Genomic DNA, 22,405 nt, shown 5'->3' with positions numbered 1-22,405 from the left:
GTAAAAGATTCGAACTACTGAAGGCACTAACTACTGATAGGCATAGTTAGCAATTGAAAGATTTTGATAGAGAACAAACAATGTATTTACCTTAATAGTGTTCAAAAGTCATAATATACATAGCAGTTCATGACATCCATTCTTACAAATGTACTTGCCCGCATCTCGTGGTCGTGCGGTAGCGTTCTCGCTTCCCACGCCCGGGTTCCCCGGTTCGATTCCCGGCGGGGTCAGGGATTTTCTCTGCCTCGTGATGGCTGGGTGTTGTGTGCTGTCCTTAGGTTAGTTAGGTTTAAGTAGTTCTAAGTTCTAGGGGACTTATGACCACAGCAGTTGAGTCCCATAGTGCTCAGAGCCATTTGAACCATTTTACAAATGTACTGTTTCTGATGGACACACGTCCAAATCATCCGCTCTCAAAAATCCACCATCTCACTTCCCCACATCCACCACTGTTGCGGATCACCTCCAACTGCGCAACGCTACGCGCTGTTAACAGCCAACAGCCCAACATTACAATTGCGAATATTACAACAATGCCGACCAGCCTCAGACTGCACACAGCAGTCAGTGATTTTCATATAGAGCGCTACGTGGCGTTACCAATTAAAAAAAACCTAAACAGGCTACTTACAAATGGTTCAAATGGCTCTGAGCACTATGGGACTCAACATCTGTGGTCATAAGTCCCCTAGAACTTAGAACTACTTAAACCTAACTAACCTAAGGACTCACACACATCCATGCCCGAGGCAGGATTCGAACCTGCGACCGTAGCGGTCGCGCGGGTCCGGACTGAGCGCCTTGAACCGCTAGACCACCGCAGCCGGCGGCTACTTACACACCGACGGCAATTTCCATTACAGAGACGGAACAGTTTCACACCACTTACGGAGTTTTACATTTAATCTCGAAATCCTTTTATGTTTTCACGACAAAATATATACCACATACATCTATAAACTTTGATAATGTTCATGTATTTTTTCAGTCGAAGTATGTTAGTGGTTCTGTGTTTTCCACGGATTGAAGCAGCAATATATTTTTCTTGGTTCAAATGGCTCTGAGCACTATGGGACTTAACATCTATGGTCATCAGTACCCTAGAACTTAGAACTAATTAAACCTAACTAACCTAAGGACAGTACACAACACCCAGCCATCACGAGGCAGAGAAAATCCCTGACCCCGCCGGGAATCGAACCCGGGAACCCGGACGTGGGAAGCGAGAACGCTACCGCACGACCACGAGATGCGGGCTATATTTTTCTCCAAAATTTCTTGTAACGTTAGTTTTTTATTTTTTTTATTTTTTTGAAGTAGGTAACAAGAATTTTCTTTTGGAAATTACTATTTGCATTTCTAGACTGAAAAAAGAGACGTTTCATATTTTTTCGGAATTTTTATTAACAATTGAAACTTTCACCAACTGCCAATGCTGCAGGTCGGTGAGATGACCTTCAGATGACCTATTTTCGTGATGGGTGCCATACCTAACAGAGCTCTCTAGATTCTGTTTCTGCCCGCCGACATTAGCACTTCGTAGCTGAAAGTTGGCAACAGTGTTTCCAACTCTCAGGGACCTTCTTTCACCGATTCTATTGTAGGTACCAGGAGCATTACGCATGGTATTCAGCAAAGGGCTAAATAGTTATTGGTAACATTATAGTTTGTCGTGTAATTCGCTTCCAACTAGTAGGAGACTCTAGTAACTTGCTCAGACGGCGATCCAGTGCGAGCATTTTCCTTGACCGACGAGAAGTACATAAAAAGTCAGGGTGAGGGGGAGGTCGCTTGTAAGACGGCGGAGAAGGTCGCGGGGCCTCGTGGCTGGACGAGTCCATTATTTATGGTCGGCGGCGGGCATCGGGCAGCGGGGAGCGGCCTGCGCCGAGAGCGGCCCGCGCCGTCGCGAAGGTTCTTTCTCGCCTATTTGCGGCCGCGCGTGGGCAGCGCGCGGCGACGTCACAGTGACGTGTCTTGTTGTCGGACAGCTGTTGGCGCGACGCCCGGCGTCCCGGCGGCTGCCCGCTAGGCGTCCGCATCCCCACACCGCCGGCCGCCACTTACGGCACCCGGACTGCCTAAGCGGGGTGCATATCACCACAAGTAGTACTCACTTGGTCCTCTCAGAGCCCAGAAGCGTTTCGTACGGGCTCCACCTAATATGGATGCTCACGGTAATCGATGTTGGATTTAATGAATTCTTGACTGTTTTTCTACGAGGGCCGTTCAATAAGAAATGCAACACAATTTTTCTCGGAAAGCAAGTTGATTTAATTCAGGATTCCAATACATATTATTGTTCCCCACATTTTTGGTTACAAAAGCCTATTTTTCACCATAATCTGGGTCCAATGTGGCGGCCATACACCAGCTTACTGGGGGTTGGGGTTGTTTTGGGGCAGGAGACCAGACAGCGAGGTCATCCGTCTCATCGGATCAGGGAAGGATGGGGAAGGAAGTCGGCCGTGCCCTTTGAAAGGAACCATCCCGGCATTTACGTGGAGCGACTTAGGGAAATCACGGACAACCTAAATCAGGATGCCCGGACGCGGGACCAGCTTACTGGGGATGGTCTGTATGCCCGCATACTGGTCGACGTCAAAGCCAACATCTTGCAGCCGGCCGGAGTGGCCGAGTGGTTCTAGGCGCTTCAGTATGGAACTGCGCGGCCGCTACGGTCGCAGGTTCGAATCCTGCCTCGGGCATGGATGTGTGTGATGTCCGTAGGTTAGTTAGGTTTAAGTAGTTCTAAGTTCTAGGGGACTGATGACCTCAGAAGTTAAGTCCATGGTGCTCAGAGCCATTTGAACCATTTTTGAACATCTTGCAGCATGAATCACCTCACCAACACCAACCCGCAGGGTGCATCCTTCATTGGGCCAAACAGATGGAAGTCGGAAGGTGTGAGATCCGGGCTGTTGATTGGATGAGGAAGAACAGCCCAATGACGTTTTGTGTTCTCCTGTCGGGTACACAGAGTTGCGTGAGTTTTGCTTTGTCATGAAGAACGAGTAGTTCGTTTGCATTTTTGTGGCGACGAACACGCTGACGTCGTTTCTTCGATTTCCTGAGAGTAGCACAACACAAATCATAGTTGATCGTTACACTACGAGGGAGCACATCAATCAGAACAACCCCTTCACCGTCCCAGAAGACCGTCGCCGTGACTGTACCGGCTAAGAGTGCGGCTTTGGTGTGGTGTGGAAGATGGTGTGGTACCACTCCACGGATTACGGTTTTGTTTACGGTTCGAAGTGATGAACCGACGTTTCATCGCCTACGACAAAAAATGGTCCCGATCAGCCACGTAACCCGCGCGGATAATCCTTTGTTGTTCTTCATGGTCTACTATAAGGCGGCGAGGGACCCACCGGGCACACGCCTTTTGAGTATCCCAACTGGTGGACGAATGTGTCAGTACTACCAACAGTTGAACAATCGAGCGGCGAGGCGTTGGATTGTGATCCGTCGACCACCTCGAATGAGAGTAAATGATAATTAATTGAAACCCTCAGCTGCCGACAGGTGTTGTTGGTATACCTCGATGGGGACAGCCGAAAATGAGTGCCCCGACCAGGACTCTAACCCTGGATCTGCTGCTTACATAGCAGACGCTCTGTCCATCTGAGCCTCCGATGATACAGGTGAATAGAGCGACTGCAGGGACTTATCCCTTGCACGCTTCTCGTTAGACCCACATTCCCAACTGTCCACAATCTACATACGTAATGAAACTTCCTGGCAGATTAAAACTGTGTGCCGGACCGAGACTCAAACTTGGGACCTTTGCCTTTCACGGGCAAGCGCTCTACCAACTGAGCTACCCAAGCACAACTCGCGACCCGCCCCCAACAGCTTTTCCGCCAGTACCTCGTCTCCTACCTCCCAAACTTCACAGAAGCTCTCCTGCGAACCTGAGTCATGCTTGGGTAGCTCAGCTGGTAGATCACTTACCCGCGAAAGGCAAAGGTCCCGAGTTCGAGTCTCGGTCCGGTACACAGTTTTAATCTGCCAGGAAGTTTCATATCAGCGCACACTCCACTGTAGAGTGGAAATTTCATTCTAGATACATACGTAATGTTCCTAACAGATATTTGCCCATCCACTCATTGCTCGCGCCAACGAGGTGACGATTCCCGTAAGAGTTCGCACAGACGAAGGTTAATGGCCGGGTAACCTTTAACTATATATGAAGATAGTAACTGTTCTCGAAAGAACAGATACCACTCCCCTGATAACCGTGCAGCTTCTCTTAGAATAAATGATGATTAATTGAAACCCTCAGCTGCCGACAGGTGTTGTTGTTATTCCTCGATGGGGACAGCCGAAAATGTGTGTCCCGACCGGAACTCGAACAGGGATCTCCTGCTTACATGGCAGACGCTCTATCCATCTGAGCCACTGACGACACAGATGCATAGCGCGACTGCAGGGACTTATCCCTTGCACGCTTGAGCACGAATGAGAGTGTCCGCACGTTTCAACGCTGCAGGAGTTGCAGTTGTGTGCGACCGGCTGGCACTTGGGAGATCGGACAGATTTGTGCGACATTGTTGCGACGATGACATACGCCTCGCCCAACGGCTCACCGTGTCTTTTGTTCACTGCCAGGCCTTCGTAGGCATTCTGCAAACGCGTATGACTATGAAAGCGATGTTCCGTTTTTCCGCCCAAAGAAACCCAATGACAGCTCTCTCCTTGGAAAACACCCCCGTTACAGACGCCATTTTGAAGGCAACGCATAGCGTCACCGACTATCGGAATTTCATGAAACTAGAAATTCAGCATTTTTTCAACCGCAAATGGCCGAAAAAAAAAAGTTTGGCATTACTTTACTGAACTCCTTTCGTAATATGCACTGATGAGCCAAAACATTACCGTATTGATCTACCTTTGGAACATAATACTGCAGCGATTCTAGGTGACACGGATTCGATAAGTCCTTCGTTTGGGGAGGTATGTAGCACCAGATGTCTGTACACATACCTCGCAGTTCCCATAGATTGTGGGGTGGTGGTTACTGGTTGCGGAGCTGTCACTCCATACTATCACAGATGTGTTCCATGGGATTCAGATCAGCCGAATATCGTGGCCAAAACGTCAGCATATGCTCAGTATGGTGCTCCTCAAACCACAGCAGCACGTTGTGGCATTGGGACACAACAGTTATTCTGCTACAAGATGGCTTCGGCGTCAGGGAAGACATTAAGCGCGAAGAGATGTATACCGCTGAAACAATATTCACGTAGACCAGCACTTATATGGTGTCTTCATTACGAACACTTTCCATGGATGACCCAGTGATTGACCCCCAAGCATAATACTGCCCCTATGGCATGCGACCATCGCGCTGTTTCGGGCAGTTGTTCGCCTGAAAGGTGGCGCATCCGGACACGGTGTAGAAAGAACGTGGTTCATCCAACCTGGTGTCTTTTGCTGCGGAGCTCCATCTGCAGCTACATCTACATTCACATCCGCAAACCAACGTCTGATGCATGGCGGAGGGTACCTTGTAACGCTACTACTCATTTCCTTTCTTGTTCCACTCACAAGAAGAGGGAGGAAAACAGAGCGTCTATGTGCTTCCGTATTAGCAAATGTTTTTTATTCCAGTCTTTGATCACAATATAAAGTCCTTCGATGATGACCGGTTTCAGTCAGTAATGACCATCTTCATATCTGTTCTGCACCGTATGAGCATTAATTTATATCATCTTCGTGGTCATCACGCGAAACGTTTGTTGGTGATATATGGTATCGTTCTGCAGTTGGCTTCAAATGTAGAATACGGCGCAGCGGTCGGCAACGCCAACGCCTATATAAGACAACAAGTGTCTGGCGCAGTTGTTAGATCGGTTACTGCTGCTCACAGGTTATCAAGATTTGAGTGAGTTTGAACGTGGCATTATAGTCGGCGCACGAGCGATGGGACACAGCACCTCCGAGGTAGCGATGAAGTGGGGATTTTCCCGTAAGACCACTTCACGAGTGTAGCGTGAATATCAGGAATCCGGTAAAACATGAAATCTCTGACATTGCCGCGGCCGAAAAAAAGGTCCTGCGAGAACGGGGCCAACGACGACTGAAGGGAATCGTTCATCATGACAGAAGTGCAATTCTTCCGCAAATTGCTACAGTTTTCATTGCTGGACGATCAACAACTGTCAGCGTGCGAACCATCATCGATATGGGCTTTCGGAGCCGAAGGCCCATTCATGTACCCTTGATGACTGCACGACACAAAGATTTACGCCTCGCCTGGGACCGTCAAGATCGGCATTGGAGTGTTGATGACTGGAAATAAGTTACCTGGTCGGACGAGTCTCGTCTTAGATTGTATCGAGCGGATGGACTTGTAGGGGTGTGGAGACAATCTCATGAATACAAAGACCCTGCATGTCAGCACGAGATTGTCCAAGAAATTAGAGACTCTATAAAGGTGTGGGTTGTGTGCAGGTGGACTGATATGGGACCCCTGATACCTGTGGATACGACTCTGACAGGTGACACGTACGTAATGATCCTGTCTGATCGCCTGCATCCATTCATGTCCGTTGTGCATTACGACGGACTTGGGCAATTTCAGCAGGACAATGCGACACCCCACACGTCCATAATTGCTACAGTGTGGCTCCAGGAACACTCTTCTGAGTTTAAACACTTCCTCTGGCCACGAAATTAACTGAGCATATCTGGGATGCCTTGCAACGTGCTGTTCAGAAGAGATCTCCGCCCCCTCTTAGTCTTACGGACTTATGACAGCCCTGCAGGATTCATTGTGTCAGTTTCCTCCAGCACTACTTCAGACATTAGACGACTCCATGCCGCGTCGTAATGCGGCACTTCTGCGTACTCGCTGTGGCCCTACACGATACAAGGCAGGTGTACCAGTTTCTTTGGCTCTTCATTGTATATCCGGTATGAAAACAATACTAAACACTAACCACATTAATGCTGTCTGATGGCCGTTCTACCTATCACAGAGAATTGCAACTCTAATTAATTACATAGCCGACGATGGTGTGTACGAGCACTAAGTTGCATTGTCATCCGACCATCTTTTCTGAGTGCTTCCCTTTTTCGTCAGTACAATGCTAATAATGTCAAAATTAATGATGTGCTTACAAATATTTAAGTCTGGGTATTAATATGTATTGTAAAGAAGTGTGTAGGAATGTTACTAACTAACGTTACCTTTAAGTTTCAGATAATGTGAATGAACCGAAGTAGTGTGAAACATATAATGATGCTGTTGGACACGGCGCGAATAAATTAAAGTATGAGTCATAATCGGACACTGTACTAGCTAGCGTGATTAAGAATTTAACACTGTGAGGTCAGTTTAACCAGTGTGAGATGAGTTAGGTTAGTAAGAGTGCGTACTGAGAAATTAAAGTAAAGCAATATTGGAAACATTATTTGTTTTTGTTTGTAAAAATGTGTGTAGAGTAGAAATTCATTAATATTAAATATAACACAATGCACCGAGATTTCGTATGGAAGTTACACTAGACAAATGATAGCATAAGGAATATGACATTTAATGTTTCGTAAAAATAGTTTCTGTTTATATATGAACTATGAACTTGAACTGAACAAAATGTCACACTGGAAAGGAATATGTAACAATCACCAAAAGAAATTTATGACTGTGTTCAACTACGTAAGTTCATGGTAGGGACGTTTCTTTTCAGTCATTATTTGCATTATATTTGAAAGAAATGTGGGCAGGTGTGTCGGATAAATACTAATTTACCACTGAAACTACGACAAAATATACTCAAAATTTTCTTGTGTTTTTGAGAGATTACATTTTTTTAATTTAAATTATGTCTTGTAAATTCAAATTATATACAACTGTATACTATCGTCATTGTTGCTATAGAAACTGTACAGCGATAAATTAAATGAAGCAATATCTAGTGGGCGTGATCATAATGCAGAGTCAGTACTACGAGCATTTAGTAGTCCGACAGCAGAATATTTGATATTTAGTATCTCAGCAAAAGACTGAGTTATGCTCTGTGATCGTGTTTTGTATCTGAAGTTAAACTTTACTCGTGAAAAGTACTGAGGCGTGCGCTATCGTATAAGTGTGGCTTATCCACTGTCTGAGCCATGAGCAATAGTAGAGAGGAAGCATTGCAGAGGTTTTCTGCTGCCGGTACCAATTACTAGCCTGCGATAAATTGTTCATATTATGCACAGCAAGGGGAGTACCAAAGAACAAATTAGCATCTCAAGACGATAACGTGCTTACTCGTACGTAATCATTATAAAATGGAGCCGCTTTTGAGAGCAGCTACGGTTTGAGCACACAAATCGTCGACCACGAATACTGCAAGTTAAGATCTAAAACTTGTGTATGTTGTAGTGCAACAGGATGAAATTAGAAAATGGTTTGCTTATTTCAACAATATAAAGCTTGAGGATATTAATGTTTGTTATTTAATGAAAATTACTCTGTTAACGTTTTCAGTTCAAGTAACTCAGTGTTCGATTACAACGAATATTGTACAGGGTTATTACAAATGATTGAAGCGATTTCACAGCTCTACAATAACTTTATTATTTGAGATATTTTCACAATGCTTTGCACACACATACAAAAACTCAAAAAGTTTTTTTAGGCATTCACAAATGTTCGATATGTGCTCCTTTAGTGATTCGGCAGACATCAAGCCGATAATCAAGTTCCTCACACACTTGGCGCAGCATGTCCCCATCAATGAGTTCGAAAGCTTCGTTGATGTGAGCTCGCAGTTCTGGCACGTTTCTTGGTAGAGGAGGTTTAAACACTGAATCTTTCACATAACCTCACAGAAAGAAATCGCACGGGGTTAAGTCGGGAGAGCGTGGAGGCCATGACATGAATTGCTGATCATGATCTCCACCACGACCGATCCATCGGTTTTCCAATCTCCTGTTTAAGAAATGCCGAACATCATGATGGAAGTGCGGTGGAGCACCATCCTGTTGAAAGATGAAGTCGGCGCTGTCGGTCTCCAGTTGTAGCATGAGCCAATTTTCCGCGGGCTACGCGTGAAACTTGCCCGCACGCGTTCAAACGTTTCTTCACTCACTGCAGGCCGAGCCATTGATTTCCCCTTACAGAGGCATCCAGAAGCTTTAAACTGCGAATACCATCGCCGAATGGAGTTAGCAGTTGGTGGATCTTTGTTGAACTTAGTCATAACAGTGCAACGACACTTCAGGACTGACTGATGTGAGTGCATTTCAAGCACGACATACGCTTTCTCGGCTCCTGTCGCCATTTTGTCTCACTGCGCTCTCGAGCGCTCTGTGCGGCAGAAACCTGAAGTGCGGCTTCTGCCGAACAAAACTTTATGAGTTTTTCTACGTATCTGCAGTGTGTCGTGACAATATGTCAATGAATGGAGCTACAATGAATTTATGAAATCGCTTCAAACATTTGTAATAGCCCTGTATACATAAATAACGAAGTAAATCGTAGCACTGCTTCACAGCGAGTGAGAATAGTGTGCAAATTCCCAAGAGATTAAATCTACATATTTTATACTTCTGGTTCACATGCCAAAGGCCTCCAATCATGTAGCATGATAACACTTATTCAAAACCATTACAGTAAGTAGTAACTATTTTCGTACTCACATTACTTGTTTTGTTCAGACTCCGAGTGAAGTAGTAATTGTGCTGAGAATATCGGAGAGATACAGTTGTTTCAGTTTCTTTAATGCGTTGCAGTAAAAGTGATTAGTTTACTATTTATTAAAGCTAATGAAAGGTAAGACAAATACACACTTAACTAATTAATTAAAATTATATGTCCTGTTTTAGTTTTAAAGTGTACGTTACAGAGAAGGAATAAAGTGGTTCTCAGGTAGTCTTTGGTGCTTAACAGTTAATAAGCCTACACACTTTGAAGTTAGTGTACATACTCAGGTTAAAGTTAACGTGTGACTGTTGCTTTGCTTATCAGTTTTTAGCTTCACATTCACATTTCTTGCATTGCCAGCAAATATACAGTGTTGGTAGATATTAAATTGCTACTGACAGTAAATGCATTACTTTATTTTACATAGTGTTGGACTTCTAACAACAGTAACACTGTTTTCTCATGTATTAAGACACCATTACTGCTTTCCAAATTTTGTTTACTACGTACTGGCATTATTTTTCAAAACTGAAGTTTACTTGTACAGTGAGATTCTGCCATAGTTAATACTCTCAAGTCAGCATGTTTCACCGTGTCATCCTCATCCCACAGGCGTCACTGGATGCGGGTATGACCATGTGGTCAGCATACTGGTCTCCCAGCCGTGCGTCAGCTTACGAGGCCGGAGCCGCTACTTCTCAGTCAAGTAGCTCCTGAGTTTGCCTAACAAGGGCTGAGTGCAACCCGCTTGTCAACAGCGATCCGCAGGCCGAACGCTCTCCCTTCCCAGTGCTAGCCCAGCCCTGCAGTGCTTAACTACGGTGATCTGACGGGAACCAGTGCTACCACTGTTGCAAGGCCGTTGGCAGTACCCGATAAGGTAATATATTTTTCCTTCATGTGCTCGTTTGCCACACGCCTTGACCATTAGTCTCGTGTAACTTTGAAACACTATGCAGCCGTACGTGACACTGAAATGTTTACTTAGATCGCGGCACGCTAGCAAATAACACCTCAGATAAGAGATTTTACTCGACATGCAAACAGTAGAACTGACTAGTCATTATTACTATGGAATTTTTTCTTTATCGTTACATATATACAATCTAAAGTCTCTATCGATATATTGATGATACTGCATTTTTATTTATCCGTATCCCCTCCTCCCATTACAGAGATCGCTAACGAACCCAGTGTCTTAGGGCTCAACTGGGATGCAACAGATTTGAATAAAAAAAAGCTCTCCATCTTCAGGCCACGAGTGGCCTACCGGGACCATCCGACCGCCGTGTCATCCTCAGAGGAGGATGCGGATAGGAGGGGTGTGGGGTCAGCACACCGCTCTCCCTGTCGTTGTGATGGTATTCTTGACCGAGAATGAATTTAAATAATCAAGTAAAAGTCTTACGCACAACACAGATACAGTACCAACGGTCAAAAATCTCTTCTTTACCAATTATAAAAAGAAGATTATCGTTTATACAGTAATCTTCGAAAGCTCGTACGTGTAACTACATCTCATATTCTATATTAGTCAACTTAACTTAGATCTACGAGATGATGCTTTAAGTAACATGTTTCGTTTACGGTTGTTAGACATGACACGCTTTCTGAGCACATCATCACGTTGACTTATTAGTGCCACGTAAAATGGAACCAGTGTAACTTTAATCGTCCGTACTATCTCTGCTGTGTATCTTTCATTATAACGAACATCGCAGTTCTCAGTCCCCAACAGCTGTAGCACAGTCAGTAAGTGCTATTTCATGCTGCCAGTCACATCGGTTTGTCATCATAACACAAATATTGTATTTTTATTGAACTACTTTAAATCGTTCAAAGAATGCAATTGCTCGCAGATTTATCATCTTACTGTAGGAAAATCCAGAAAACACAAAACCATTCTGAATAATCATTTCCATCTGGAGAGGTTCCAGACGGGCTCGAAACAGATTGTATGACTCTAAACGTACGATGGAGCAAATAAACTAAGGTTTCTGGATGTCGCTCTAGCACACAATTTGTTGTGACCGAAGCCGCTACTATTCGGTCGAGTAGCTCCTCAGTTGGCATCACGAGACTGAGTGCACCCCAAAAAATGACAACAGCGCATGGCAGCTGGAAGGTCACCCATCCAAGTGGCGGCCATGCTTAAAAGCGCTTAACTTTGGTGATCTCATGGGGAACTGGTGTATCCACTGTGGCATGGCCGTTGCCTAACCGAATTGAATACCAATGGTGGAAAGAAGTCTCAGCGTCAGTATTTCATCGATGATGATGTGAAGTTTCGAGTCAACAACGACTATGCCAAAGCCCCAGGTAAAACTTCAAACTTCCCTGCAGTGTCTCGTGTGCCACTGTTGACGCATCGATTCGGCGGATCGGGACATTAAGTTCGGCGACTCCGTCGTGCTATTCAAGTGGAGCAGGATATACACTGATGAGTCAGACCGTTAGGACACCTGTTTAGTAGCGTGATGATCCACTTTTGGTTAACAATGCAGCATCGATTTTGCATGGCATGCATCTAAAAATTCTTGGTAGGTTTGCGGAGTTGTGTGGCATCAAATGTCTACGTACAGGTCACGCAACTGCCTTAAATTACGCGCCAGTGGTTTGTGCGATCGGAGTTGGCGCCCAACAGTGTCCCAGAAATGTTCAGTTGGACTCATACCAAGCCAATTTGATTGCAAAGGCAACAACGAGTGTCCATTATCATGTTCCGCAAACCTCTGTAGCACGGTTCTGGCCTTGTGACGTAAAAGTTATCCTGCTGTAAGAAAAAAAATGTTCAAACTGCTCTAAGCATTATGGGACTTAACATCTGAGGTCATCAGTCCCTTAGACTTGTTGTTGTTGTTGTGGTCTGCAGTCCTGAGACTGGTTTGATGCAGCTCTTCATGCTGCTCTATCCCGTGCAAGCTTCTTCATCTCCCAGTACCTACTGCAACCTACATCCTTCTGAATCTGCTTAGTGTATTCATCTCTTGATCTCCCATGCCCGAGTCAGAATTTGAACCTGCGACCGTAGCAGCTGCGTGGTTCCCGACTGACTGCTGTAAGACTACTAAGCATGAAGGGATGCACATGGTCTACAGTAGTGTTTTTCAACCTTTTTGAATTCGCGACCCCTTTCCAAATAAAAATATTATGGCGACCCCCACAACCATAATAAAAGTATATCAGCGATTTCAAAGGCAACGTATTCAAAAATTTTTATATTGATACTATACTTATCGAGAAATCAAGTGCAATGTGAGAAGAGGTCGCAGTGATTTGCGGACAGAGATATAATTATATTCTTTGCCGCGGTAATGCGTGGGGGGTCAGTGAAGGCATATCGCGCGTTTTAGGTCACTATAGAGATAGCAAAGGACCTGGAAGAGCAGCTGAACGGAATGGAGAGTGAATTGAAAGGAGGATATAAGATGAACGTCAACAAAAGCAAAACGAGGATAATGGAATGCAGTCGAATTAAATCGGGTGATGCTGAGGGAATTAGATTAGGAAATGAGACGCTTACAGCAGTAAATGAGTTTTGCTATTTGGGGAGCAAAGTAACTGATGATGGTCGAAGTAGAGAGGATATAAAATGTAGACTGGCAATGGCATCTACATCTACATCTACGTGATTACTCTGCTGTTCACAATAAAGTGCCTGGCAGAGGGTTCAATGAACCACCTACATGCTGTCTCTCTTCCGTTCCGCCGGCCGCGGTGGTCTAGCGGTTCTAGGCGCTCAGTCCGGAGCCGCGCGACTGCTACGGTCGCAGGTTCGAATCCTGCCTCGGGCATGGATGTGTGTGATGTCCTTAGGTTAGTTAGGTTTAAGTAGTTCTAAGTTCTAGGGGACTGATGACCATAGATGTTAAGTCCCTTAGTGCTCAGAGCCATTTGAACCATTTTTTTCTTCCGTTCTACTCTCGAACGGTACGCGAGAAAAACGAGCTCTTAAATTTTTCGGTGCGAGCCCTGATTTCTCTTATTTTATCGTGATGATCATTTCTCCCTATGTAGGTGGGTGCTAACAGAATGTTTTCGCAATCGGAGGAGAAAACTGGTGATTGAAATTTCATGAGAAGATTCCGTCGCAACGAAAACGCCTTTGTTTTAATGATTGCCACTCCAATTCACGTATCATGTCTGTGACACTATCTCCCCTATTTCGTGATAATACAAAACGTGCTGAACTTCTTTGTACTTTTTCGGTGTCATCCGTCTGTCCCACCTGATGCGGATCCCACACCGCACAGCAGTACTCCAGAATAGGGCTGACAAGCGTAATGTAAGCAGTCTCTTTGGTAGACCTATTGCACCTTCTAAGTGTTCTGCCAATGAATGCAGTCTTTGGTTTGCTCTACCCACAATATTAACTATGTGATCGTTCCAATTTAGGTTATTTGTAATTGTAATCCCTAAGTATTTAGTTGAATTTACAGGTCTCAGATTCGTGTGACTTCTCGCATAATCGAAATTTAGCTGATTTCTTTTAGTACTCATCTGAATAACTTCACACTTTTCTTTATTCACTTTTCGCACCATACAGATATCCTGTCTAAATCATTTTGCAAGTCGTTTTGATCATCTGATGACTTTACAAGATGGTAAATGACAGCATCATCTGCAAACAATGTAAGACGATTACTCAGATTGCAAGGCAAGAAAAGCGTTTCTGAAGAAGAGAAATTAGTTAACACCAAGTATAGATTTACGTGCCAGGAAGTCGTTTCTGAAAGGAAAGTGTTTGTATGGAGTGTAGCCATCTATGGAAGTGAAACGTGGACGATAAATATTTTAGACAATAAGAGAATAGAAGCTTTCGAAGTGTGGTGCTACAGAAGAATGCTGAAGATTAGATAGGTAGATCACATAAGTAATGAGGAGGTACTGAATAGAATTGGGGAGAAGAGAAATTTGTGACACAACTTGACTAGAAGGAGGGATCGCTTGGTAGGACATATTCTGAGGCATCAAGGGATCACCAATTAAGTATTGGATGGTGGCGTGGAGGGTAAAAATCGTAGTGGGAGACCAAGAGATGAATACATTAAACAGATTCAGAAATATGTAGGTTGCAGTAGGTACTGGGAGATGAAGAAGCTCGCACAGGATAGAGTAGCATGGAGAGCTGCATCAAACCAGTCTCTGGACTGAAGACCACAACAACAACAATCAGTTGTCCGAGTACGCCAGCAAGTACGGACGCGATTGTTGTCTTCGCGGCTTCGCTCTGAGGGAGCATAAAATGGACAAATTTCTTAAAAGATCTGTGCAGCCCTCCACGTCTGGTGCAAGTGGCAGTGGTGGAAGCGAATCAAAATCGAAAAAAATAGACTTTCTGACGACAGTTATCTGAAGTATGGTTTTTACCGTCACGAACAATAAACCTCAATGTGTAATTTGCGGTGAAGTGTTGCCACGTGAGAGTGTGAAACCATCAAAGCTTCTGCGTCACCTCTCAACTAAACATTCCAAGGAAGCTGATAAACCGTTAGATTTCTTCGAAAAGAAACTGAAAACACTTAACCAGCAGCTAACTACTGTGATTCAGTTAATAAAATAGTAATGTTATTTGTTGATTTAAAGTAGTATTAATATTTCTGATTTTTTATTCGTTTTTCTGATTTAACAATACTTTTTATCTGATTTTAGGTACCGAGCGTCAACGAGATAGCGTTTATTTATTGTTAACACGTTGTATTTTTTATAAAACGTTCTGCATTGTGCTCAATTCAGAATTGATGTTAAACAACGAATTACGTAATTTTAATAAAAAATAAATATAATTTCCCATAGGCCTATGTTTTTGTATTACATAACCCCTAGTTTTGAAATATGCAGCAGGATGGTTATTTCATTTACTTTCATTCAGTTTCAAAAGAAGACAACATTTCTTTTTAATTAATTGCGAGAATGTGTAGTATATATTTTTACAAAAGATGGTACTAATTTTTTATAAGATGTTTTTCAACCTTTTCGTAAAGTACTATAAAAAAACTATGAATCACTTCACGGCAATAACCACAATTAACTACAATAAAGAAATTAGAAATTAACCAGGTGACCAGCAACGACGATTCTGTGAGAATCCAGATGAAGCCACAGAACTAGGAAAATAGAAACAACGTCAACATGCAGTGTGTGAATTAAAGTCTGAGTTGAGTTCAGGCATCCTAGGTCCGCTCGGTAGAAATTGCTGTACTTCGTACCTAGTCTCACTGCTGCCAATTCTAGAGATCTATTGATCTATTGTTTGGTTCGAAGCTTGTTACTGAAATGCATTCCAGTAACCTTGGTGCCAAATCTTCCACGTGAACTGTGTGCGTGTTGTTGCAGCCATTTTGTATCACATTTGAACGTGAGCATCTTTCAAATGCGCTTTCATGAATTTTTCTCGCTTGTTGTTATCACAGCAGATGATTGTCACGTAAACTCAGTTTCAGTACTACACAACACGCTGCCCCTGCACCGCCGTTACAGCCTGGCAGCTGATGTGGACCTTTCCCTCTCCCTGCAAACCTCTCAGAGGCAAATAATATATGTACAAGACTTAGAGACTCTTGCCGCTCTAGTTCCATTCCGCAGAAGTGGGAAGAAAGCGGTAGACATCGTGTTGCTTCTCACTGCTGCAAGTGTGTGCGTATTTGAACTCTTCAGCCGGCCGGGGTGGCCGAGCGGTTCTAGGCGCTACAGTCTGGAACCGCGCGACCGTTACGGTCGCAGGTTCGAATCCTACCTCGGGCATGGATGTGTGTGATGTCTTTAGGTTAGTTAGGTTTAGGTAGTTCTAAGTTCTAGGGGACTGATGACCTCAGCAGTTAAGTCCCATAGTCCCTGTTGAACTCTTCAACAGGTTTAATTTAAATCGTATTCATTATCATAAATAAGTACCCGATCTGAACGTGAGCGAATTTGCAAGGTGCTTTCACAAAACCTTTTCACTTCCGTGTGAGATTTATACCATAGCAGATGATCGTCATGAAACACAGGTTACCAGCCATGCTGCAACTGCTTTCTCCTGCGACCGCGACCCCTGAGCCAGGCTTTCCGACCCACAGGTTGAATAACACTGTTCTATAGCAACGTCCGCGTAGTTCAGTGATGGTACCTTCGGTTACTGCTACAGGTGCCACGGAAAGACAGGTAAATGTTTCCCAAAACACAACCCTATCTCCACTAGCCCTGCATCTGCTGCACTGTTGATGGCGTATCGTGATACGACCACCGATCACATGTAGTAAGAAACGTAATCCATCTGACCAGGCGACACGTTTTCATTGATCGAACGTCCAGTCTCAAACACCTACTCCATTTTTCATTGAAGATGTCGTTGGTTCATCGTGAGATCACGTGGAACCCCTTGTGGACGCCGTGTTCAACAATGTGCTCAGAACGGTATGCTCTGAGATGCTAGTGTCAACTAGAGATGGGCAAAACTGTTCTTTTCAGAGATTGGATCAGAACTGCTCACTCCCTGAAATGAATTAGCTCTTTTTCATGACTCACCACTCATTTACAATAGAAAATAAATGGAAGGCACATTGCCCTTTAAACTTGGTTTATTCCAGTACTATACCTGTATTTTGATCTTATTTGATCCTATTTTGAAGTAACACAGATAATGAGTAAGAATTTTGTATTGTTTATTGAAATTTCCATGATATGACAAAGTTTTGGATTATTGATTTATTTTGCACTATCGTGGTTTTTTGGGTGATCGGAAAATGTTGTAACTTGAGATTTACATTAACAATATATTTGGCTATAATGTATTAAAATTTCATTAACCTCATACAAATACATCGCAAGCCATATATTTTTAAAGTGAACGTTTCCTTCCGAAGACGCCTAAAATCGCAAAATCCGTACCAGAATAAGAAAAAAAAATATAAATTTGACTGTAAAACGAAAGTGCTGCATATAGCCTTACGCAGAATAAAACAAGGAAAATATTGGTGTATCACATTTTGCGATACGTTTATCGATTCGCTCGTAATTAAAGCGTAAATTCGAGTGTCCATAATAAAAATCCTATAGTAAGAGGAGTCGTCAGGAACCTAATCTAATCAGTTTAAACAAAGAAAAATAAAATAAAAACAATTGATGTATACATAACATAATAATGTAATATACATAGCGGTATTACTACAAAGAACAATATCCAGTAGAGACGAACTCCGATGCAGAGGCGCTGAGTCGAGCAGGTCAGGCCGCGAGCTGTATTACTGCATGAGCTGAGACCGCAGAGACCAGAGTGACACCTGAGTCGCTTTTCTCAACGCTCTGGCTAGAGTCGAGACGGTGGGGCGAGCGTTGAGCGGGCGAGTTCCGAGGGTGGGGGGGAGCGGTGAACTCACCCGCTCCGAGACAAATCGTCCGTTCCCTTGCGAGCAGGTTGTTGCAAGTAGTTCCTATGTTATCCGCTAGGTGGCTCTCTGTCCTGTTGCTCGCATCAACTGCCCAGAGGGCAGGACGTGCGACTGAAACGATCGCCGACAGAGTGCGATGCGAAGTTACGCTGCGCCAGACACTGCAGGCGGCAGACGACGCACAGAGACGGCACGGCATATGTGAAACACAAAATCCAATGGGGCACTGCACAATGCAGGCAGCCAAGGTAGAAGCAGGGCAGAGGCCGGCGCTGGCTGTGTTGTGTGGCGTGCACTGTGCTCTGACCAGCAGAGGCGCTGCTGATATGCTCCGTCTCTATCTCTCTCTCTCTCTCTCTCTCTCTCTCTCTCTCTCTGCCTTGGGAAACGTTTGGAGCTACCGTTCTTTTTTTCTGAATCACTGATTGTTCACTCCTTTGAAAGATGCAACTCTATGCATTAGTTCAAGAGCGGATCCCCCATCTCTAGTGTCAACACCACCATTGCACTCTGTAGCCAGATCTGCAACAGATCGCCGCCTATCGTAATTCACCGAGCGGACAAGCCTGCAAACTCCACGTTCTCTGATGAGATGTGTCCTTCCAACAGCTTGTTACCAGCTCGTGGTTTCACCGTCTTTCAACTATAAAAGCTCATGACAAGAGCACCCAACAATCTATTCGACATGTACCCTTTGTTGAAATCGTTTATGTTAGTGAAATTCTCCATTTATCGTCCTTGTCGTCACTGTACGATTCCCCAATTGTCTGTACTGCGATTACGTACTTTTCTTACTTCACCCCGTGTCCCCAAAGTCACCAGGCGGCATTTAATCACGCTGTGGCTGGTGGTCATAACCTTTTGGTTCGTGGCTATGTGTCGGCAGCAGGTTTCACCCCCTGCAACTCCCACCAGCTCGCCCATAGCAACACAAGCACAATAACACTTTGACCAAAGTCCGCCCCTGGTAACTGAGTGGTCAGCGCGACAGGATGTCAATCCTAAGGGCCCGCTCAAGGACTGGATGTTGCGTTGTCATAATCAGCATCATTTCATTCCCATCGACGAGCAGTTCACCGAAGTGGCGTCAAATCGAGAGAATTGCACCCGGCGAACGGTCTATCCGACGGGAGGCCCTAGTCACACGACATTTACATTACTTTGCCCAAATATTTATGATAGATACAGGCAGATACAAATTAAAGAGAGCCACAGGAAGTCAATGGCAAACCACCTTCACTGCTCCTTTACCCAGCTTTACAGTCCCGGTTCCTACATTCGCTCATTTCCATAGAAACTGATTGACTTTCAGTGTAGTGGGATATACAGGGCTATTACAAATGATTGAAGCGAATTCATAAATTCACTGTAGCTCCATTCATTGACATATGGTCACGACACACTACAGATACGTAGAAAAACTCATAAAGCTTTGTTCGGCTGAAGCCGCACTTCAGGTTTCTGCCGCCAGAGCGCTCGAGAGCGCAGTGAGACAAAATGGCGACAGGAGCCGAGAAAGCGTATGTCGTGCTTGAAATGCACTCACATCAGTCAGTCATAACAGTGCAACGACACTTCAGGACGAAGTTTAACAAGGATCCACCAACTGCTAACTCCATTCGGTGATGGTATGCGCAGTTTAAAGCTTCTGGATGCCTCTGTAAGGGGAAATCAACGGATCGGCCTGCAATGAGCGAAGAAATGGTTGAACCTCCACGCTCTCCCGACTTAACCCCATGCGATTTCTTTCTGTGGGGTTATGTGAAAGATACAGTGTTTAAACCTCCTCTACCAAGAAACGTGCCAGAACTGCGAGCTCGCTTCAACGATGCTTTCGAACTCATGGATGGGGACATGCTGCGCTGAGTGTGTGAGGAACTTGATTATTGGCTTGATGTTTGCCGAATCACTAAAGGGGCACATATCGAACGTTTGTGAATGCCTAAAAAAACTTTCTGAGTGTTTGTATGTGTGTGCAAAGCATTGTGAAAATATCTCAAATAATAAAGTTATTGTACAGCTGTGAAATCGCCTCAATCATTTGTAATAACCCTGTACTTTTTTTAGAAATCTGATGTAATAATCACTATAAAGAATTTAAGAGCAGGACAGCTATTCAAATCCCATTTCCACTAAACATATTTAGGAATTCCGTGAGTTATCTAAATATGGCCGACGTTGACCACTGTACTTCACAAATCTAAGCTTGTGCTCGGTCTTCAATGTCCTCTCTGTCGACGGTACGTAAAAGCCTAACTGCTTTCTTCGAGTTCAATTTACGTAGTGAACTTTTAATCCAAGGCACCTCTTGTACCCCACGCTGCCCAGCTGGCTGCCTTAACGCTGCTTTCGCGCTAGTGACTGGGCAGGGAGAGTGGTTGGTGGCGACTGTGGTGATACAGGCGCAGCTTTGAGCCTGGATAAGGCAAGACGAGATGGGAGCTGACAGCCTGTGACTGGCCGCCCACAAGCCGGTGTCTTGGACTGAGCAGCGTTCTGGCTGGGCGTAGCATTCAGGCCTTGAAGAGAGAGTGACGGCTCGCTGCGGACTTCATTCCCTCGGCGGAAATGGCCGGACGCCAAGAGTTGTCTTGGGGACACCAGGGTCTGTTCCTGACGCTGTGTGCGCCGTGTGTAGGACCGCCCGTGCTGTCCGGTTTTTGCTCGAGGAGCACTCCGGGTAGCGGAGGGAGTGCAGTCAGCTGGTGGAGAGCCAAGAGCGAGAAGACTTCTCCAAGCTGGTACACCAAGCAACTATCTACAGAATCTCCCTGACGGCCAGTATGGGACGTGGCCACCTTGTGGACACAAACAACCCAGTGAGGCAGATTATGTCTTTCCTCGGGCGAGAGGAGGACGATTCCAGTGAAGACGCAGGCAGAGGCCTCTTTATTGCAAGAGGAGCACAAACTGTTTACTTTAGTGGCCAACATTGTTTGCTTTAGTGGCCAATTTTAATATTTTCAAATGGTTCAAACGGCTCTAAGCGCTATGGGACTTAACATCTGAGGTCATCAGTCCCCTAGACTTAGAAGTACTAAAAAACCTAACTAACCTGAGGACATCACACACAACCACGCCTGAGGCAGGATTCGAACCTGCGACCGTAGCAGCAGCGCGGTTCCGGAATGAAGCTCCTAGAACCGCTCGGCTGCAATATTTTTCTAGTTGCCCTATATAGTGTGGCAAAAGCTATTTAAATATTATTTTCATTATTCTCTTGTTGAGCCCTGCTTTCAAGAACTGTATTGGGCTATAAATGAAGTTCTTTCTGTTTGACCTCTTTTTTCTGTCGTCAAGAAAAATATTTTATGTATAATAAATTATTTTTAAAATTGGGGCTACATTGCGCAACCCCTACCCCAAAACCTACTCCACCCAAATTCTATGCCACAACTAGTACCGAAGTATTGTTGTGCATTGTGCATTGTATTAGCATGGGCCAGATAGAATTAGCATATAGATAAGAGATTGTGACTTGCTTTCCTGTGCACTGTTGCAGATATGGTGACTGGAAGCATGCAGGGCATAGGGTGGAGCTCTCATATGAGGCTGCAGTCTGTGAACGGGAATGTGTAGAATCTATAAGAATTTCGACGTAGCGTCAAAGTTTGCAAAAACATCACCACCACAATTCCGAAGATATAAAAGGCAGATATATGAGAAAACTGTCGCACAATCAGTTTAATAGCTCATGGATCCAAGCTGCTGACGAGAATAATAGACGGAAGAGTGCAAAAGAAAATTGAGATTCAGTTAGATGACTATCATTCTGGTTCTAGGACAGATAAAGGCGTCTGGGAGACACTTCTGACGTTGAGCTTGATAGGCGAAGCAAGACTGAAGAAAAATCACTACACGCTCTAAAGATTTGTCGAGCCATACAGTGTAAAATAGAGCAAGATGTTCTAAATTCTGAGAGGAATAGGGGTAAGTTGTAGGGACAGACGACGAATATAGAATATCTACAAAAAAAAGGAGAGAGAAGAGTAGGAATAGAAGATGAAGAACGAAGTGTTCGGATTAAAAAGGCTGTAATGCAGGAATGAAATATTTCCGCTCGTAGTGTTCGGTCTCTACATGAATGGACCAATGACGGAAATTAAAGAAAGTTTCAATAAAGGACTTAAAAGTCACAGTGAAAAATGGTAAGATACGCTGATGAAAGTGCTGTCTTAAGTAAAAACGAAAAAAAAATTACAGGACCATTTTAATGAAATGAAAAGTCTAATGAGTGCAGAATATGGGTTAAGAATGAATCGGGAGGCAGAAGTAATGGAAAGTGGCAGAAATGAGAAACATCGAAAAATTTAAAATGAAATTTGGTGAACAAGAATTAGATGAAGTTAAGGAACTCTGCTGCCTTGAAAGCAAAGTAACGCATTTCAGACGA

This window comes from Schistocerca cancellata, chromosome 1 (genome assembly GCF_023864275.1).
Source record: "Schistocerca cancellata isolate TAMUIC-IGC-003103 chromosome 1, iqSchCanc2.1, whole genome shotgun sequence".
Taxonomy (NCBI): domain Eukaryota; kingdom Metazoa; phylum Arthropoda; class Insecta; order Orthoptera; family Acrididae; genus Schistocerca; species Schistocerca cancellata.
This window is presented reverse-complemented; position numbering follows the sequence as displayed.